The sequence below is a fragment of the Malaya genurostris genome, chromosome 2, assembly GCF_030247185.1.
Source record: "Malaya genurostris strain Urasoe2022 chromosome 2, Malgen_1.1, whole genome shotgun sequence".
Taxonomy (NCBI): domain Eukaryota; kingdom Metazoa; phylum Arthropoda; class Insecta; order Diptera; family Culicidae; genus Malaya; species Malaya genurostris.
In genome coordinates, this window is record NC_080571.1 from 350,603,767 (window position 1) to 350,623,919 (window position 20,153).

The window sequence follows — 20,153 nt, forward strand, 5'->3', positions numbered from 1 at the left end:
GCTTCACTTGATCTCGATTACTGTGAATTTCACACAGCGAAAAGTTCAAAAATCTAACCAAACTGTTCTAGATTTGCACTAAACTGAGGATATTTCCTTTCGATTTGCGAACAACAAATCCTAATAGTTCTTCAGAAAACTTTTAGAGCCATTAGAACGGCTGATTTTGTGTAATGCTCTCCACCGTTGCTTTTTTATCCATGCAAATGACTGGCAGCTGTGACGTAATCGCTCTTGTCGGAAGCGAAACTAGCTTTGCAAACGACACAAAATACATCTGCTCGCAGTGGCGATAGAATCCAAACTGATCCAATTTTTGTTGAGAAGCTTGTTTTTACCTGATTTCGTTGGTAGCTTTTTCACTAATGGGCGGCCCTAACAGCTATAAAAATAGCCGCATACAGAATTTTAATGTCGATTATTTCATTTCGAATTTGCATTTCATTGAATGAAACTATTAGGGTGCTGTACGGGATTTATTCCTGCCTTTCAGAAGGACCAAATTGTGCAACTCACTACGATATTCAACACTTTTCGGAATATTTTTCTCGAACGATTTGTTGTACAGCAGCAGATATTTTGTTCTTTTCCTCAGAACGCGTTCTGATTGACTGGTGTTGACATGGGTCGAATGAGACAGATTTTTCAATAGTGTACTATTGAAATGCTTCAATGCTTTTGCTGTACACGTTTAAGTTGAAAAATTTCGATTCTAGTGGTAGTTAGATTATATAAATCCTTCTACAGATCACTGAGCTATGAGCTTTAAAAATACGAGCAAGGCAAACGCGTCATTTATCCCAAACATTTCAGAAAAGTTTAATTTTGAATTATTTGAGATTATGTCACACAACTGACAATTTTATCATAAAATTGTGATCATATTTCCGATGGCGTGTAGCAAAAATTATGTTGAATCGTTAGATACAACAAGAGTCATTCACGATCAAAAACTTATCACTCTCTCAGAGGGTAACTTATCTTTACATGCTTTGAATTGTATTGCTTCTCGGCCTAAAGGCTAAGATCAAAGTGTAGTATCTGTTCTTATCAGCTTAACATCTGCTTTGAATTGTGAATATAAGTGAATCGCGACGCTCCTTTTATGTGCATCTATGAAGATGTAAATTTTTCTAAGTGTGTACTCAAAATAAAGATTGTTCACATGGTTTCTTCTACCGGTAACAGCCGGTACAATTTTAGGACATACACAATAAGAAGTTATGAAATTTACAAGTGACGAAAATTTACTATGACTCAATTCATACAGACGTAATTCGTAAAATGACTGAATTGTACAAGAATTATTTAAGTATGTTTCAAACATATCCCATTTTTCTAGCAGACGTTTAAATTAACGTGTTTCAGCTCTTAATACTTGTCAAGTTTACTGTAAAAATGAGTCATTTTTTACGCTCGTTTATATCGGACCCAAAAGACGTAAATTTACACGATTTTAGGCGTGGATTTTAAGTGCGTAGGCCATAGAAGAGCTCCGGTTTGCTTTTCAGAGGTTTACACTTTTGCTTTTAAGGGTCTTACACTTTTGAAAAATCATTTATTTTTTTCTTTGTATTTTCTTATAGTAAAACATTTCAAGAATATTTGGTGAAATTTTCAAACCTATCGGAGCAAAACTCAGCAAGTTATAGGCTTCGGTGCACAGGCCCAAGATTTCTGCTTCAATTGTCTTAAAAACTTGAGAAAACATTCTTAAAATGTTTCATTATAACAAAATACAAAAGGAAAAATATGATGGTTTGTTCCCTAGAGTAATAAATTGTTTTCTTCGATTTTATAGACAAAAACCTTTAAATGCGTTTTTCTCGAAAGCAGATTTTGAAAGTCCGTGTCCATCGTCGTTTAAAAACGTTTTCCTTTTCATTTTTTTTTACTTTGGGAAGGTGTAAAACCTACAGCTACAAAATGGTGGAAAACTCAAAACAAAAAAACGTGATTAATCCACCTAGAAGTGAGATGATACCTTTTTTATCACTCCGCATGTGTTTTTTGCATGGATATTCTTGGGTGTTTTAGTTCTCATGACATTATTTTAATTATCGTCGTTTTAAACGGCAAATTGAGATTTTAATCACTCATTACCCTGTAATGTTGAAACTGCAAATCGCATCGAATTTCAATCTTAACGTGTGACAATCGATTGAATATTTCATGAGATGTCGAAGTTAGTTCCACTTTAGAGTTTTTCGTCATTATTTATGGTACTTCCAGAGCCGGTATTCAGGAACTAGCATAACCCAAAATGATTCGAATGGCCATAAATTAATACGCCAAACAATTTACATCTTCTATATCGGTATGAATTTTAAAAAGTCATCATCTGTAATTCCAGAATCGGATAAAATTCACCAATTTTGTATGGGACCTTAAGTCTTAAGTTTTTTTTTTAAGTTCGATTTGGCCTTTTTGAGAAAATGATTGAGCTTTGAGAAACGATTCGATACTGGTACCGGAATTTTAAAATCGGTGTAGACATCTTTGAGACATTGTAGTGCGAATTAAAATTTGGGGGTACATTCCGAATCCAAAAACCAATACCGCTTAAACTGAAATAAATTTATTTGTTATTCGACTATCAAAATCTGCAAACCCGACTATTCAAATCTACAAACCCGATAGACCTAATGGACATTTTTATGCTAATCACCCTGTATCTCCTAAACCAGAAGTCGGATCTGACTAAAAAGTAAGATGTTTTATAGGATTTTAAGACCTCTCATTTGAATCATAGATGATTCTTAGATTTCATTTGAATCTTAGATCGGTTCAGCCATCTACGAGAAAAATGAATTGAATTATTTTAATTGCGTTTCACATATCGTCCTGTGGTTCCGCAATCAGAAGTCAGATCCAAACGTAATTCAGGAACCTTGTTTGGGAGTATACGACTTTTCATATGAATCTGAGTTTGTAGAAAACGGTTTAGCCATCTCCGAGAAAATTGAGTGAAATTATTTGTCACACACGCATTTGCTGATCTCGACGAACTGAGTCGTATGGTATATTGAAGTCATGTTCTTCCAGCATTTATTGCTGTAAGTAGTTTAAATCAATATAATTATGGAATTACTTCCAACTCGAAAATGCTGCACGGAACGACCGAAATTAGCTCTGTGCCTAATTCGTATTACTGTTTTTGAATTAGTTGATTTTAATAACAAAATTTCCAAAATAACTATGAAATTAGTTAAAATTGAGAATTTACTTTACTGGAAAAAAACTCTTATTTTTAGAGACTTTGTTTAGTTGGCGAATATCCTGGACAAAAACCAGCAATATTTCAATCCAACACGAAATTCTCATTGACAACTAATTTGTTATTAAAATCAGAAAATTTGTTTCTATTTTCTATCACCATCAGTACTGAAGGACAGCACAAAGAACACAAAAATGAAATTGGTTTAATTAACAAGTTTATTAGTCAAAAACCCATGAGAAGTGTCAAAGCAAAACAATCCATTAAAAAGCTAAAAAGGACAGTCTTGTTGAAACTGCTTGCAAATTGTTTTGATGTTTTCCGCATGTGTTACGATATATCCATATATAAATTTCTGGTTCGATTTGTAAAAATGACGTAAACACTTAGTGAAAAGTGTATTTATTCAGAATTTGTGCGCATTTGAAGCGATTGTGCGAAATAATGTTTTTACGCGGAACAGTGAAGTGAGTTTCGAATGTTGCACTCTAATTGTATATGTCAAATGATGTTTTTTGTATCTTCCAACTTTCCGGGCTACGCCGTCCGGTGTATTACTTGTATTCGGTTTTTGTTTTCCGAGTGCTCAAAGTTTTCAGTGAGAGAGTCGATTTTGCGAAGTCGAATGAAGAAAGCAGCGATTTAGAAGAAAAATTTTCAAAAAGCAGTTTATGTTTCGCTTATGTCTTTTTCTCCAATACAACATCGTATTTATACCTGCCTATATAGAAAAGACTACCGCGACTGAAATATTTTTCGGTAGTAGAGTGCCATCTAGTTGCTAGTAGTCATTACGATGTTAACGTTTTTTTCGGCGACAGTGCGCCACATAGCTGCAAATTGCCGAAGCCAATTCAACCATTTATGTTAGTTGAAAACAACGTTTTATTTCTCTAATGCAACTAAAAAATTAGTTGAATGGAAATCAAGTCTCAAAAAATAACTAACTAAAATCAGAAAATCAACTAATTTTTTCGCCAAAATGCTGATTTCGGTCTTTCCGTGTGATATCATCTGGTTTACATATGCCATATTCGAACGATTATGTTGCCACAAACGAACCGTGCTAAAATCCGCCCGAGGCAAATTGTCATGAAAAAGGATGCTGTACACAGTCTTTTTGGTACTTAGGAACAATTGTATGTAACAGTATAAAAAATCGAGTTTTACGTTGCTCCCAAGCATTTCTTCGCCGTACAGCGCTCAAAACTTCTACTTCTGAAATAGAGAGAAAAGTCGCTTACACAAAAATTTCGATATCTCCGTTAAAAATGGACGGATTTTAACAATCTATGGCTTGTTGGATAGCTATTACCGTGCGGAATCTAAGCCTGAAAACATATTCTGTTTTCAAGGTCAAATGTGACAGATACTGTCGAAAAACTGAAAATTTTGACATAAAACTTTGTATAACTCAAAAAGTAAACATCCAATCTCAAAACCATTTAATAGTTTTCTGGGTGACGGGAAGACCTTTCATTTGCGACTAGTTTGATCAAAATCGGTCCAGCCATCTCTGAGATCTCGACCTCTTAGTTGACAACACACATACAGACACACACACATACACACACACGGACATTTGTTCAGTTCGTCGAGCTGAATCGATTGGTATATGACATTCGGCCCTCCTTTCCCGGCCTCGGAAAATTTTTCTAAAGTTTGAGCGAATTCTATACCTATTTTTTATATTTATAACAAAGGTAAAAAATCAAACAGAAACGTTGGGGTCTAGAAAAACATCTACTCTATCCATGCTGCTTTGATTTGTTTACTTCTAATTAGTCTGCGCTGAGATGCAGTGGACACCAGTGCCGTAGTTGTTCAAATTTAATTGGTTAGTCGTTGACTTTGTTGATGGGGCGCCTGGATTTCCGTGGTACAGGGGCGCATTGCAATTGACTGAAGTTAGATTTTTTAACGGGGTTTGCTGTTTCTTCATCTTCGTATTTTTGTATACAACAGTTATATAGTTCTATTATCAGACTTATTTGTTGCGAGCGAGGCGCCGTATTTTCCTCAATAACTCATTTTTAACTCTTTTGTAAGTTTCCTGAAGCTCTACAATTGCCACACAAATCAACCATGAAGACTCATTTGCAACAGACATAAGTGTTATCATAATCTGAATGTTAATGTTTCTCAGTACCCAGGTGTTGAGATTTCCACTTTCTGTATTTATTATTCTTTCAAATAATAGTTCCGATTGTGTGATTTTGAGATAGAGTTCAAAATCTACTTCTTCAAAACTGCACAGAAAGAAATTATGAATTTTACAGGTGACATAATTCTTACTAATTTACAGCCAAGCAGATATGTACTTCTGTGGCTCAGTCGACTATCTGGTGTGCTTTGTGATCTAATGTTTCCGTCTATCATCAAAAACCATTTGAAATTGCATATTGCACCAAATGCATGATACTTGAGAATATTAGATCATGGTCTGAAACCAATTGCCAATTGCACTAAACCTGTGCTACACTTTTTGGACCGATACCACTTCGCAGTTTGGAAGAAACCTGTAAAATTGAATTGAATCAGATGTAACAAAAAGTAAGTAAGTGTAAGTAAGTGAAATTTACGCGCTAAACATGTTAATTTCAATCAATCATGATGGAAAATACAACTGATAGAAAGAAAATGGAGAATTATCTATTTTAAAGTTTACTCTGCATAAAAAATTTATGTTACATTTAATGGAAAATTGTGTCTAATGCAGATTTCCGTTTTCACTGTTTTTGTAAGCATTAGGATTACATTTTATTAACACAGAAAAAAAATGTAAATTTTACAGGTGACACAATTCTACAAACGATACGATTCATAACAACTTAATATGTCAATTGACGCAATATTCCACTCGAGCAGAATTTTACTAGCTCCTAATGCATTTTGCACTTGGCTACCAAGTGACGCTGTATGCGTTTAGAGGTATCAATTATTCACTGAGCAGATATGTGCTTCTGTGGCCCAGTCGATTAACTGGAGCGCTTTGAGATCTGATGCTTCTTTTGTTCAAGTCTCGCGCAGTTGCTATCGATATTTTGTATTTTATTTCATTCGTTTTCAAGCCATGTAATTTTCATATCACACAATTCTACATGTTCTTGCATATAAATTAGTTTAAAACATGACGCTCCATTTATGTGCATTTTATAAGATGTAAAATCACAAGATTTTTTTGAACTGAGAAATTGTCAGATATTGTTATTGTCAAATGACGCAAAAATTGAAGTAATTTGAACTTGGTTAGCAAATGGGACTATATAAATTTGTATGAACCATTTACTCATCAGCGGCTTGGGTGACTCAGTCAACTAACGGACATACTTTGCCATTTAATGATTCTTGGTTGAAGTTACCATTGTTTGCTCTATGAGTTTTTATTTTTTGTTCATATCGTTGAATTTCATGCCATATAATTTTCAACACTCACAACATTACATGTTTTTCACGTTAGTTTGCGTGAAGCATCAAATAGTGCATGTTTTGATAATTCTGTGAAAACTTATTTCAATCTTAGTTTGTTTAAAATTGTAGATTGAAGACAGCATTCATTCCTAGCAGCTGTCCCGGATTGTTCTTCACTGTATCAAGCATATGTTTCAATTCCACGGTTCATGGCCCAAAATCTTTTTATAAGGAATTACAACTGGCATTTTTCCGCGCTTGACAAGTTGTTATTAATAATATATATTTTAAGATTCATAAAATCCAAGATGACGGCTTTTGGTTTGTGGATATTCTATCAACTCGCTATACAATTAGTGTTTTCGAAACAGGTTTGACAAGTAAGTTATTGTAATTAATGTCATATTATTCTCATGTGGTCTGCCGTAAAACTTTACTGTTACAATTATGCAAGTGACGCATTGAAAGTTTGCAAATCAACTAGTACGTGTGATTGTCGATATTCAGATATGTAGAAAAAGCATATCAGTTTTATTCGTATTTACGTCATCCAGTTATGTCTGACATTACTCACCAGTTTTTTCTGCTAAAAATAAAAGACACTATTCTGGCTTACTGGCTTTCCCCTAACGGATACGATGGTTTTGAAAGAGTGGGGGATATATAAGCTGGAAAGAATTGGTCAATCAATGCAGAAGCGAAACTGTGGAGGCTGCGATCAATTGTTATTAACTCGATGAAACTTTTTGCTATGTCGTTCTCGCCTAAGATATCTGCTACTACCCCAGATGAATCTTGCGTGCTTAAGATTAATTTCTAATTTAAATAAGATGATCTTGGTTAATCTGACAAAACTGTTTACAAATTGAAAAGGTGATGGTAGTTTATACCGAAGAAAGTTTTTGATTTTATTCAAGTTTGAAAAAAAGAAATTTGACAGAATCTTCTAGTCATGTTTTTGAAAATATTAGTAATATGAAAAAGGCATCATTACACCACTAGGTTTTTCATTTTCACATATTACCTTGTAACTCCGAAATTCCTGATGAAATTAAATAACAAGCTATGGGACCATAAGACCTTTCATTTGAATCTAAGTTAGTGAAAATCGGTTCGGCCATCTCTGAAAAAGTGATTGCGGTGATGGCGATTCCAAAAACCTGTTTTAATCCACCTACTGGTGTAATTATGCCTTTCTCATACCAATCATACTATCATATATAATACTGTAGTATTCTTCAAAATAATTTTCTTCGATTCTTGAAAGAATAACCGAAATTGGTTTGTTTGACCGTCTACTGATAAAAACTATCAATTGGAGAAAATTTGAGGTGGAATTAGAAAATTTTCGCCCTTTTTTCAGTGATGGTATAAAATTTTTAACCCACTTTACCCTATATTTCCGGATCCGGAAGTCTTCTTGGTTAGGAAATTTATCAGAAATAAAAGAATAAAGAATGCAACAGCTGTTTCAACGAATTGTATTTAGCCATGAACTAATAAGACCTGCAAATTGATTTTGCGTATTTTTGCACTGTCACTTTCAAATAAAATATTCGTGGAAATTGAAATCCGTTGTAAGATTCAGATAAAATTAAATTGAAATTTCAGTTAAACTGTTATAATACTTTTCGTTTGAATTGAAATTTATGCAAATTAGCCAAGCAATTATTGTGAAAAATTTGTCAAATATTTTGACACACACCTACACGAACATTTTGCCATCTAGACTAATTCAAATGATATAGAGCAGTTGAACCAATAGTCGTCTCATTAGTCAGGACATCACAGTATTTATCCGATTACTCGGTCTTCAGCACACATATGATGCATTCGGAACCAATATCTTCGCCAATGCAGCCCTAACAATCAAAATTAGTGTGAAAATGAACCATACTTCTGTTATGAAAACGTGAAAATCGGAGCAGAATGCATATATTTTCTTCTTATTCTTTGAACCAATGCACAGTAGGGAAAAATGGATCAAAAACGCTACGACTTTTTGGAGGCACATGACCACAAAGCATTTTTTGGTGTAAAATGGTCAGTAAAATCGATTCTACGTACTTAGAAGGACCGCACTAAATGTTATCATGTTCATTTTACCTCAAGGTCCCTTTTGTCGTCGACTAAAAGGCGCCTTTTACAAATTTCCCCTCTGAGAGAGTAATAAGTTTTTAATCGTGAGTATCTCTTGTTGTATCTAACGTATCAACATAATTTTTACTACATGCCATCAGAAATATCATCATCAATTTATGATAACATTTTCAGTTGTATGACATAATCACAAATAATCAAAAATTAAAGTGTTCTGAAATTTTTGGTATAAACGAAAGAAAAGTCATGACGTTTTTCTCGTACCAGGGTAGGTATAAAACCTTAATACTTGATATATTTCGTTCAGCTCAGGTTCAAGTATCAAGAATTCAGTTCGATATTTCATCAATTGCGTTCAGTATTTAATCCCTTCAAAGCAGATCGATTGCGTCATCCTGCTGCTTATCGTTTGTATTCTAACAAAATAAGTGGAAAACGATGGGGAAAATTACGCAAAATCTGCTCTTCTAATGGATTTAAATATTATCTAAAGGACTATTAGAAATACTTATCGTGTGAAATACCTATGCAAATCAGAAGTGAATATAACCAGTTTAGTGAAGGTTTACAGTTTAATTGATTCTACTTGATGAATTTTACGCATTTTTTCTCGACTTTTTTATTTGGATTTTGGTAGTGTCACATGTTTTAATGTTCATTATATTTGCATTAATATAAATTTCAAAATCTTTCGTATTGAATAAAAAAGTTTAACGTATACGTCCTCCTTTTTTATCATGAAGAACTATATAAATTATTTCATAATATTGAACTGTATGTCAGAACGTTTGATGTAACTAATCCGTACTTGAGTGCAGTGCATCGTTTCAAACTCTAGTAAAGAAGGGGAAAGTTTTCTCAATTCACATAATCGATTCACTAACTGATATTCGAGAGTGTACCAGTTTAATTCCTATTCAAGTCATCCAGTTATGTCTCTGACATTACCCACCCTTCTTTTTGTACTGGATTGTAATAAAGTTTAACTATATAACATATCACAGAAGAAGTTTCAGAAGACCGAATAGAATGTTTCTGATGTAAAAAGGTCTGACAAGTCATTGGCATATAGTTTTAATGACAGCAGGAAACTCGTTGTACCGTTTTTAATCTACAATCCAGAACCAGATCCAATACGATCTATCAATATTGGTTCACATTACAAAGGAAACTGCAGAAATCCAAGTACATACAATAGGATTGGTAGTACTAGCCCTTTTAATCCGTTTTACACCAATTTATTTCATAAATCGTATCATTGGTTAAAATTTCTATCGCATTCCGAAAGGAGGCTTATTGCGGTTGATTAAAATTATATCAGTCAAAAAAAAAGAAGAACTAGAAAAACTTAAAATTAAAATCATGTTATACCGTTTCACACCAATATTGATAGGATAAATTGGAGTAACACGGTATAGCATGATTCGTGCGGTCATTGCATCTATTTGTAATCTACTTTTTATGGTATTCTACACAATATCAGTCGATTTTGATCAACCGCAGTAAGCCTTCTTTTGAAATGCGAAAGAAAGTTTAATTAATGGTACGATTTATGGAATTAATTGGAGTAAAACGGATTAAACGAACTAGTATTGTTATTCCCATTGTATGCACTTGGATCACTGAAGTTTTCTAAGTAATATGGACCACTATGGCTAGGTCGCATTGATTCTGCTTCAGGATCGTAAATCAGAATTGAACTTAAAATTAAGTTTGAAGGAAAATTGGGGTAGAACGATGTTGCACGATTCATGGGATCATGGAAACTACCTGTTAATTAATTTGTAGGGCTATGTGCGTAACATCGAACTATCTTGGTTTAATATAATTGATTGAAGAAAATGATTTGGAGTAAGACAGAAAACAGTTTTTTGCAATCGTGCTGACAAACAGCAATCTATTTATAATACTAATAAAAATGTCAGGAGTCATTAGTCGAATACATTTTTCAGGGTTTTACAGTTAGTGAGGTAGGAAAAAAGAAAAATTTGGGGCAAAACGGCCATGATAGTGAATTTTGTGGCTATTCTAATTGTCATCAATCGATTCTACGGTCAATTCTACATAAGATAAACCTACTTTGAAAATATTTTCAAAGATTTCTATGAACTTTTCTTTACGTTTCGTCTTAGACTAATCTTATGAAATTATTGAGTAAAGTCGCGTTTTTCATCCTTTTTCCCCACAGTGCAATGTATTAATCAAAGACAGCAGATATCATTATTAGTAATGATCCTAAAATGTTAAATTAGTGGTAAACCTGAGATGATCTAGGGTACAGATACCCTATGAAACACAACCTCGTTTTAAAAGATGGTTGATGCAATTATTGCATAGTTCTCAAAATGAGAAAAACAAAAAGCACGTCTGACTATCCATGAAATACAGTATCTATTCATACCCTAATGGCAACGACGAATGGAGCTCATGCCGGTAGAATCTATCTACTGACAACTTTATTCATAAAAATGTCATTTAATACATGCTGGGTACAGCTAACGTATACACGGCACAATATTATAATCCAGTCTACTCTAGTTCATTATCAATATTTTGGCGATTGATTATTTTCCATTTTAGTCAAATTGCCTAAATGTATGCAATTTCGTACTACGCGTCTTGTACACAAACGAGTATACATTGACAGAAAATACCAGCAAACAGCTTTTCGAATTAATACAGCTTGTCATATCATTGAAAAAAAATCATGATTTCTTCAAGTGGCTATCATAGTCTATAGCGTTAAATGAGTTAGATATTCTGAAATCGGGAGATCCGAAGTTCGAAACCAGTTATTATGAATCCATCACAGAATTCTTTTTCGTTGTTGCGAATAAAATCACTAAAATGTAAATTCCCGGATGAGATTGTTATATTTTTTGCCCATTCTTCTATTTTAGCCTTAGTTCGCGGTGTTTTCAGTAATGTCAGAGCAGATCAATAACTGATTATGTTTTTCAATTTTGTTTTTGTTATTTGGCAGTAAAATTAAACTGAGAATAAGTTTTGTTATCAACTAGAGAAATTCCATATCTCTTTTCGATTTCAGTATGTTTTTCGATATTATAGGAATATTTATCTGCTTTCGATTTTGATTTTTTAACTTTTAAGGCGACCAATACTTAGTAAATTGAGTAACCGATAAATACGAATATCACATCAAATTCAGAAAAAAATGTTTATTTTAGCGCTTAGTGGATAGCTTTTTAAGAAAATAAATTCCATTTATTTCTACAATATTAAAAATTTCCTAACTATTTCCCACTAATGTCACGAAATAGTAACAGACACAGATACTAATAGTGAGAGGAAAGTGCGGTGCTATCTCTGTTGTACTAGTACAGGGGAATCATTTTACATCTTACAGATAACTCATTTTGATAAGTTACATTTAAATAAATGGTAGATTGGAATGTTTATATTTACATGTATTCTTAAACATTCAGCTACGTTTAGTTTCCATCGGTTAGATGTTTAACATATAATTTTAATGGAATGATAACTTTATCTAATTTCTCCGAAGTGCACTTTGTTTATATGATCCGGATTTTTTCAAAGTATCTCTATGGTCTTATGTAGATACTAGTATTATTCTTATTAATCCAGACCAAAACTTTTTAGTTTTGTTTTGGGCAGATGTTTAATATCATGGCTGAAATCTATTAAAACTATTTTTAATTTTTCTGATGGTTGGGTTGAAGTAGGAAGTGATTGTTTTTCAACAGTATTTCTTTTTATCAAAATTTTTTTGAATCAATTGCTTCGAATAATAATTAAGCTTTCCAATATCGAGAATGTATTTTTTCTCGTTTCTTACCGCATTTTCTCCATGAGCTAGGTTATGCATTCAATGAATCATGGTGAAAAGCTGCCATTTTATGCTGATGAGAAAGATTAGAAGTATAACGTATAATACTTTCCGTATTAGTTAGCTTTCTATATATAAGGATAAGTTTTCCGTCTTCCTCGTGATGAAAATGGCAAAGAAGTCTGCTGTTATTTGCTTCTTCACAAGTGAATTTAAAGCTTTTGTTCATGTTATCGAATGGTGAACTACCTCACTATGTATTGAGTAGGTCTTTAATCAAAATGATAAAATTTCATAAAGTCTCATCTCAGAAGCATATAAGAAATTGGAAAATACTAATGAAACCCCCATCAGTTGAATTCATGTGGTAATTAATTCTACTATACCGACCTTCCACTATACAAGGCTGAGTTTTAAGAAAAGATGCCAGTATTTATATTAATTCATCTCGTTCAAAATTATTGAAATTCATCATTTCTTATTCAAATCCTCATTATTGTCCAATTTTTCAATAAAGACAACTTAAAACTATTAAAAGCTGTTAATGAAGATTACAAACAGTTATAAATGCTAGTATATTTTATGTTTGAATATAATAGCTGTTAGAAAAATTGTTGTTAAGGCAGCACTGCTCAAAGCTGACTTGTGCATTGCTTCCTCCCGAGATTCTATTTATAGAACTCACAAACAAAGAAATAATTTGCGCTCCATTTATGCTTTTGAAAGCTTTGTAGTATTAGGTAAAAAAATTCGTTCTGCACCCTGATGTCAATCCTGAGGCACTCCTTACTTATGCTATATATTTAGCTTGAAAATAAATAATGATTTGCGCCTCAGTATAATTATATACAGTATTCAAAAAGATTTCCACCATACGCCCGGAATAAGTGTTAAGAGCACCCTTTTTAATTCTCCTACCGTGATTCTGCGCCCTTAAAACATTCCTAAGGCATCCTTCCAAATTAGGCGTACAAGATTTTTTTTGCTTGAAAATAGATAGTGATTTGCGCCCTCAGTTGGATCATTTGATGTATTTTAAAATACTTCCACCCTGAACCCTGGAATCATTCCTAAAGCGTCCTTCCAAATTATCTTTACAAGATGTTATTTATTTAGCGTGAAAACAAATAAAAACTTGCGCCCTCACTAGGATTGTTTAATGTATTTAAAAATATTTTCATCCTTAACTCTTTCATTTCCCTATCGTGATTCTGCGCCTTGGAATAATTCCTGAGGTGCCCTTCCAAATTATCTTTACAAGATGTTATGTATTAAGCTTGAAAATAAGTAATAAGTTGCGCCCTCAGTTGGATCAATTAATGTTTTCAAAAATACTTTCATTCTGCGCCCTGTAATCTATTGTATAGGTCGCCCTTTTCCCATTTCCTGCGCCCTGGAACTATTACTAAGGCAATCTTCCAAATTATCCTTCGATATGTTATTTTTTAGCTTGAAAATAAGTAATAATTTGTGCCCCCTTCTTACGATTATTTAATGTATTTAAACTACTTTCATCCTGCGCCATGGAATTAATTATATGGGCGCCTTTTTCAATTCTCTTACCGTGATTTTGCGCCCTAGAATCATTCCTAGTGCGCCCTTCCAAATTGTCCTTACAAGATGTTATTTATTAACCTTGAAAAGAAATAAAATCTTTCGCCCTCACTGGGATCATTTTATGTATTCAAAAATACTCTCATTATGCGCCCTGAAATCTATTTCCATTTTCCTCCCGTGATTCTGTGCCCTGGAACTATTCCTAAGGCGCCCATCCAAATTATCCTTACAAGATTTTTTTTAGCTGGAAAATAAGTTATAATTTGTCCCCTCACTACAATTATTTAATGTATTTAAAATACTTTAATCCGGCGCCCTGGAATTAATGATATGGGCTCCCTTTTCAATTCTCTTACCGTGATTCTGCGCCCTAGAATAATTCCTATTGCGCTCTTCCAAATTATCATTACAAGATGTTATTTATTTGGATTGAAGATTACTTTCATCCTGCGCCCTGGAAGCAATTATGTTGGCGCCTTTTTCAATTCTACTACCGTGAGTCTGCGCCCTGGAATCATTTTCAAGGCGCACTTCCAAATTAGCCATACAAGATGTTATTTATTTAGATTGAAAATAAATATTGATTTGCGCCCTCAGAAGGATATTTTACTATAATCAAGATTACTTTCATCCTGCGCCCTGGAATCATTTCCAAGGCGCCCTTCCAAATTATCCTTACAAGATGATATCTATTTAGATTGAAAATAAATGATGATTTGCGCCCTCAGAAGGATATTTTACTATAATCAAGATTACTTTCATCCTGCGCCCTGGAAGCAATTATGTGGGCGCCTTTTCCAATTCTCCTACCGTGAGTCTGCGCCCTGGAATCATTCCCAAAACGCCCTTCCAAATTATCCATACAAGATGTTATTTATTTAGATTGAAAATAAATATTGATTTGCGCCCTCAGAAGGATATTTTACTATAATCAAGATTACTTTCATCCTGCGCCCTGGAAGCAATTAAGTGGGCGCCTTTTCCAATTCTCCTACCGTGAATCTGCGCCCTGGAATCATTCCCAAAACGCCCTTCCAAATTATCCATACAAGATGTTATTTAGTTAGATTGAAAATAAATAATGTTTTGCGCCCTCAGAAGGATATTTCACTATAATCAAGATTACTTTCATCCTGCGCCCTGGGAGCAATCACCTTTTTCTATTGCATTATTATTTCTTTTGCACCCTTCAGGTTACTTGAATCAGTCATTACAAAATTTTCCAAAAAAAAAAATTTTTCGGTTGCAGTTTGAAGAGCTGGTTAGTCACTGACTAACTGTGACTAACCGCAACTACAGCACTGGTGGACACCACAAATCATGATTTTTAAGAAGCGTTCTCAAAAACACCTCTTCACTGACTTATTTCTCAAAATTTTTTTTCCAAAAAAATTAGAAAATATTGTTCGAATGATGCTTTGTATTATGCAAAACGTTAGAGTTTATGTTGTTTAACGATAGCTCTGAAAAAAAAATCGCAAAAATGATGCTTTTCTTCATCATTTCATTTGTTTTCTGGAAGTAAAATTACTGTCGGGCTAGAAATGCATCCGAACTGGTAGCCCTACACATGACTCTACTTAAAATTCCTTCCATTGCTTCACTAGTAGACAATATAAGATACCAACATCTGTACGAAACCGAACACATTCCTAATGTGCCTTACCAACAAAAACTTTTCAAAATCCAACTCGAATGAAGTAGAACTTTAACAGTTTTAATCTTGCTCCTAGAGGGAATGATCCAGCAATCAAAGCAAGCTTGTTTATTCGACGACTTAAATCATCTTCGGCGCGTCAAATAAATAACTCAAAGCTATAAACAATGTGCAAAAACAGACGGCTTATGGCGGACGGTCGAAAGCAAACGACGCTCTCCGACTCCGAAGCCTGCTTTGTTATTCGCGCTGTCTGGGCGTGTTGTTACCAGAATGGAAATACACCAACTAAAAACCAACCTCGGCCTCGACCGCCTCAAACCGTTGAACATAAATCCGCCGCAACTAAATCCGTCGGAAAACAAACAGAATTCAGAGTATGTTGTGGTGTAACTAAATCTTAGGATTCCACGCCATGAGCATAGACCACAATGAGTTTGTTTTGCGATTTACACACACACATTCCTCCCACACACACACACACAAACATAAACCCGAACAGTAAACATAGGTTCACCAATTTCTTTCGCACCGCAGAAACATGTAGTTTGGTGAGGTGCTTACATGCGTGAAATGCCAACAACAGTGGCAGCAAAAAAAATAATAGACAGTTCCTGGAAAATTTTGCAACTTGAGACAACATCAATGAAATCAATTAATGTCATTATTTGATGGTAAATTTCAGCTAATCCGACTGAAACCTAAATTTATTTCTCGAATTGCAATTATTTTTCTTTCGGCACTGTGTGAAAAATAAACAAGCTGAAATCGAAACAATTTCCGCACTATAAAGTTCATGCCTTCCCGATACCTTTGCGCCTGGCACCACCGGAAAACCGGGACCGGGGCTCGACCTAGAATTATTTCGATAGAATGCGCCACCGACCCCTGAGCAGCTGCCAGTCCCATTCCAGTCGTGTCCATTTAGGGATCAGCAGGAATAAACTGTACCGCGCAGGAGGAAAAGCGACAGGCAGGCAGGTCAGTGTGAAATGAGTGAAAAAAGTGAGCCCTAAGCCAAAGTGGACGTGTTAAGCCGGCAGAGCGAGAACCATCGACCAACACCACCCGGTGGACTGCTGCTCGTCGGACACTTGGAAAGTCATTACACAGGCATTAACGTCAGTGTCTTTTTTTTTTTGTTTCCGAATATTTAATCTCAATTTATTCAATTTTCATACAACAACCAAACGGGGAACGATCGGTGCTCAGTGGGTGCTCAGGTAGACGACTAAATACCACCTAGGTGAGGACAATATTGAAGTGTTCCAGTGTCGCAAAACCAGTCGGTTTCCGGAAGGGGGTGGTTGGAACGTGACAACAAAAAAAATAACTGCCACCGGATTGTCGTAAATTTGCAGATTAGTGCTGGTCTCCGGGCAAAACCGAAAACCGTTTGGCAAGCCCAGCTGCAGCAATCGATCGATAAACAAATACCGACTGACAACAAGCAGGGTGTAAAATTGTGCAAACAAACAGACATACGCAAAAAGCGGGGGAACGGTTCATTTTGCGGGGGTGGCATTTATTTGGCTGGAGCAGAAGAATGAAAACCGGCCGCTGCGACACTGGAACCAACAGCAAAACATACGGGAACTATTTTGCACCAAACAGAAACTATCGCATCGAAAACTTGTAGGGATTATTTAGGACTTAAATATTTTAGCTCACTAACATATGCTGCCACTGCCGGTTCCAGTAAGGGGGTTCTTCTCCGGGCACGTTAAACCGACCGGCAGCTCGACAGCAGCGGGAACTTGACTGGTTTGGGAAATTTTCGTAATCTGCTTTAAACAGCTTGCCCAACTTTGGCCGTCGTCGTTCGCTGCGTTTTGGCTCCGAGATTCACGCGGAGCCGGCACTCGGAGGATAATCGAGCTTTTGCCCGATTGGGTGGAAAATTTGCGGCATTCCGGAGTGCCCCAAGTAGGTCGAATGTTGGCGAATTATCATTAATTTACGTCTGCTCGGGATCGGAGTTTAGCATCATCGTCGAGATATCGGGTACCAGCTCGTATTCAGAGAGGAGGGCGAAACTTTAACAAAGAACTTTTCGTTTGCGAGCTGTTGGAGTTATGTTGCAAGGATCTCTCAACTGAACAGCGCTTAGGAATGATCCCGGAAGTTAACACGAGATTGCAGTCGGCTAAATAATAGAATCACATCAGGAGTCACTAATTATTTGAAAGTATTGATGCCACTACTGTAATAACTGGTGCAATTGGAGATTTTCTGGTGTATCAATAATTTCTGTTCGATCTTACCAAGCTTTTTCAGACTCTCTAAAGCTAATGCTGGGAACAATTCAATAGTTAATTTTCAACGAATAGTTGAACTTGACTAGAACTGCGACCCAATTCAGAATTTGATATATGAAAATTTATGTGGATTTAAAGCAACGGCTCCATTAGTCATCTCATATACGAAAATCATCAGTTAGAGTAAGATCTACCTCCCATATCATTGCTCAACCGGAGAAATAAATTGAGATGGACTGGTAAAGCAATAAAGTTTCTGGGTACGAAATTGGATCACAGGGGATCAAGGTCTTTTCTAGCAGGAAGTCTTCTGCGTTGTGTATCATAACATCCACAGCAGTTCAGTTGGCAGAGCGATTTCCCCGAATTGAAGAAGGTTGCGGGCGGATTTATAACTGCAAGGGTTTCCAACAGCTTGGATTACTTATCAGTCTCGAAATGGATTACTTCGATTATTTACATTATTACCCTGATTACTTCTGGATTACTCGATTACTTTTAAATTTATCTGATTACTCTGAATTGATCTGAATTACTCGTGATTACTTCTTGTTTATGATAATATTTCTTCTGGGTTACTGGATAACTTTCAATATACAATATTTCAGAAATGAATTTTTTCAAGAAGCTCATAAAACGAAATTTATCATTTTCGTATGGTCCGATTGTTTCTATTTTGTTCGGCGTTTCCACAACCCAGTGAGAACAACAAGAAAATACTTTCAGAATCACCCAACATCGGCTCCGCGCAGGGTCACAACAATCCAACTTCAACGATTTTGCAAATCTTGAGAGCGGCCATGTATTCAGCATTACATTACATATTTCAATTATGCGGAATTTTTTAGGTTTCGACTTTCTTCGGTCTTTTGAATTTCACGAACTATTCCAATAATTCTTATGGAGAATAGGCTTAGTAATCACTGTGAAAATCTACGCGTCACATATACCATTCGAGTCAATTCGTCGATTACGCAAAATGTATGTCTGTGTATGTGTGTTTTATTGCACTAACTTGTTTCGGAAATAACCGATTTTCATGAACTTAGATTTCTGGACACTTACAAAGTTCTTGAATTTTATCCGGATCCTGCTTCCGTAATAATTGTGATAAGTGAAAATAAATTAAATTTCGAATTATTTACTCACTTTCCTCAGAGCAAATTGAAACAATTCGTGGACTAAATTTCATTCTCTCACTCATCCAAATCCAACTTCCGGTTGCAGAATTACAGGATGAAAAGAAATTTCAAACAGGTCTATGGAGCGGTGATACAAAACACGGAATAAATTTTGAATTCTTTGCTTTTCTCTTATCTTTTCTTTTATTATATTTGGAGCAGCACTCAAATCAATTCTAATCAATCTCCGGCTATATTGGACCACCGGTTTCCGCATCCGAAAGCATCGCAAATAGTGGTCAAAACTTTCCTTAGCCATAGCTTGAATTATTTTCACAAACTTAGGTATAAATGAAAGATTTCATGATCTCATACGAAACTCCTCAATTTCATCCAAATAAGAGCTCCGGTAGCGGAAAAAAATTTCTTATAATCACATAAAACTCACCTGTACAAACATGTTCTTTATTTATTTATTTATTTGGAGCAGGGAAAAGCCCGATGGAGATGAAATTTGGCAATCTCTCTTTCCAGCAGGCATAAAACCTCCTCCTCATTTGTATCAACAGATTACAATAATCCAACAGATACATTTAAGCCTAACACTACAATTAAAACTAACAGTTAAAACTAAATTTATAACACTATAACTAGTTAATGACACCAAGCATAACAATATTAGTATTCTTACTTAGAAGGTGAGATAAAGGAGAAAATTTATTAGGTAAATTGAAAACAAGGGTTGGTGGAGGAGGTGCTAAACGAGCGAAAACGAACGACGGGTTTGGAATCAGCATGTAGATCTAATTAGTTATCAAAAAGATGGTGGAAGGCAGAAAAAAACGACGAGGTTAGAATAGCAAGCCATGATCGATTTTGTATACGCGATAAAGAAAACGAAAACCGAAGCTTAGAGCACAACCGAGTTCATTGTCATCGAGCATGCATGTGCACGCGTTTCCAACCGTGTTGAAAAAAAAATTCGGTGCAAGTACGAATGATTGCCGGTGAGCAGTGATGTCCA

At 35.1% G+C, this 20,153-nt stretch overlaps 1 protein-coding gene and 1 pseudogene across 1 annotated transcript in view; both read left to right on the forward strand.

Moving 5' to 3' along the window:
• Positions 1 to 20,153, forward strand: part of LOC131432116 (uncharacterized) — a 66,564-nt gene that overhangs the window by 17,244 nt on the left and 29,167 nt on the right. The gene's annotated exons all lie outside the window — the stretch shown is intronic.
• Positions 1,002 to 1,215, forward strand: LOC131433359 (U2 spliceosomal RNA; annotated as a pseudogene).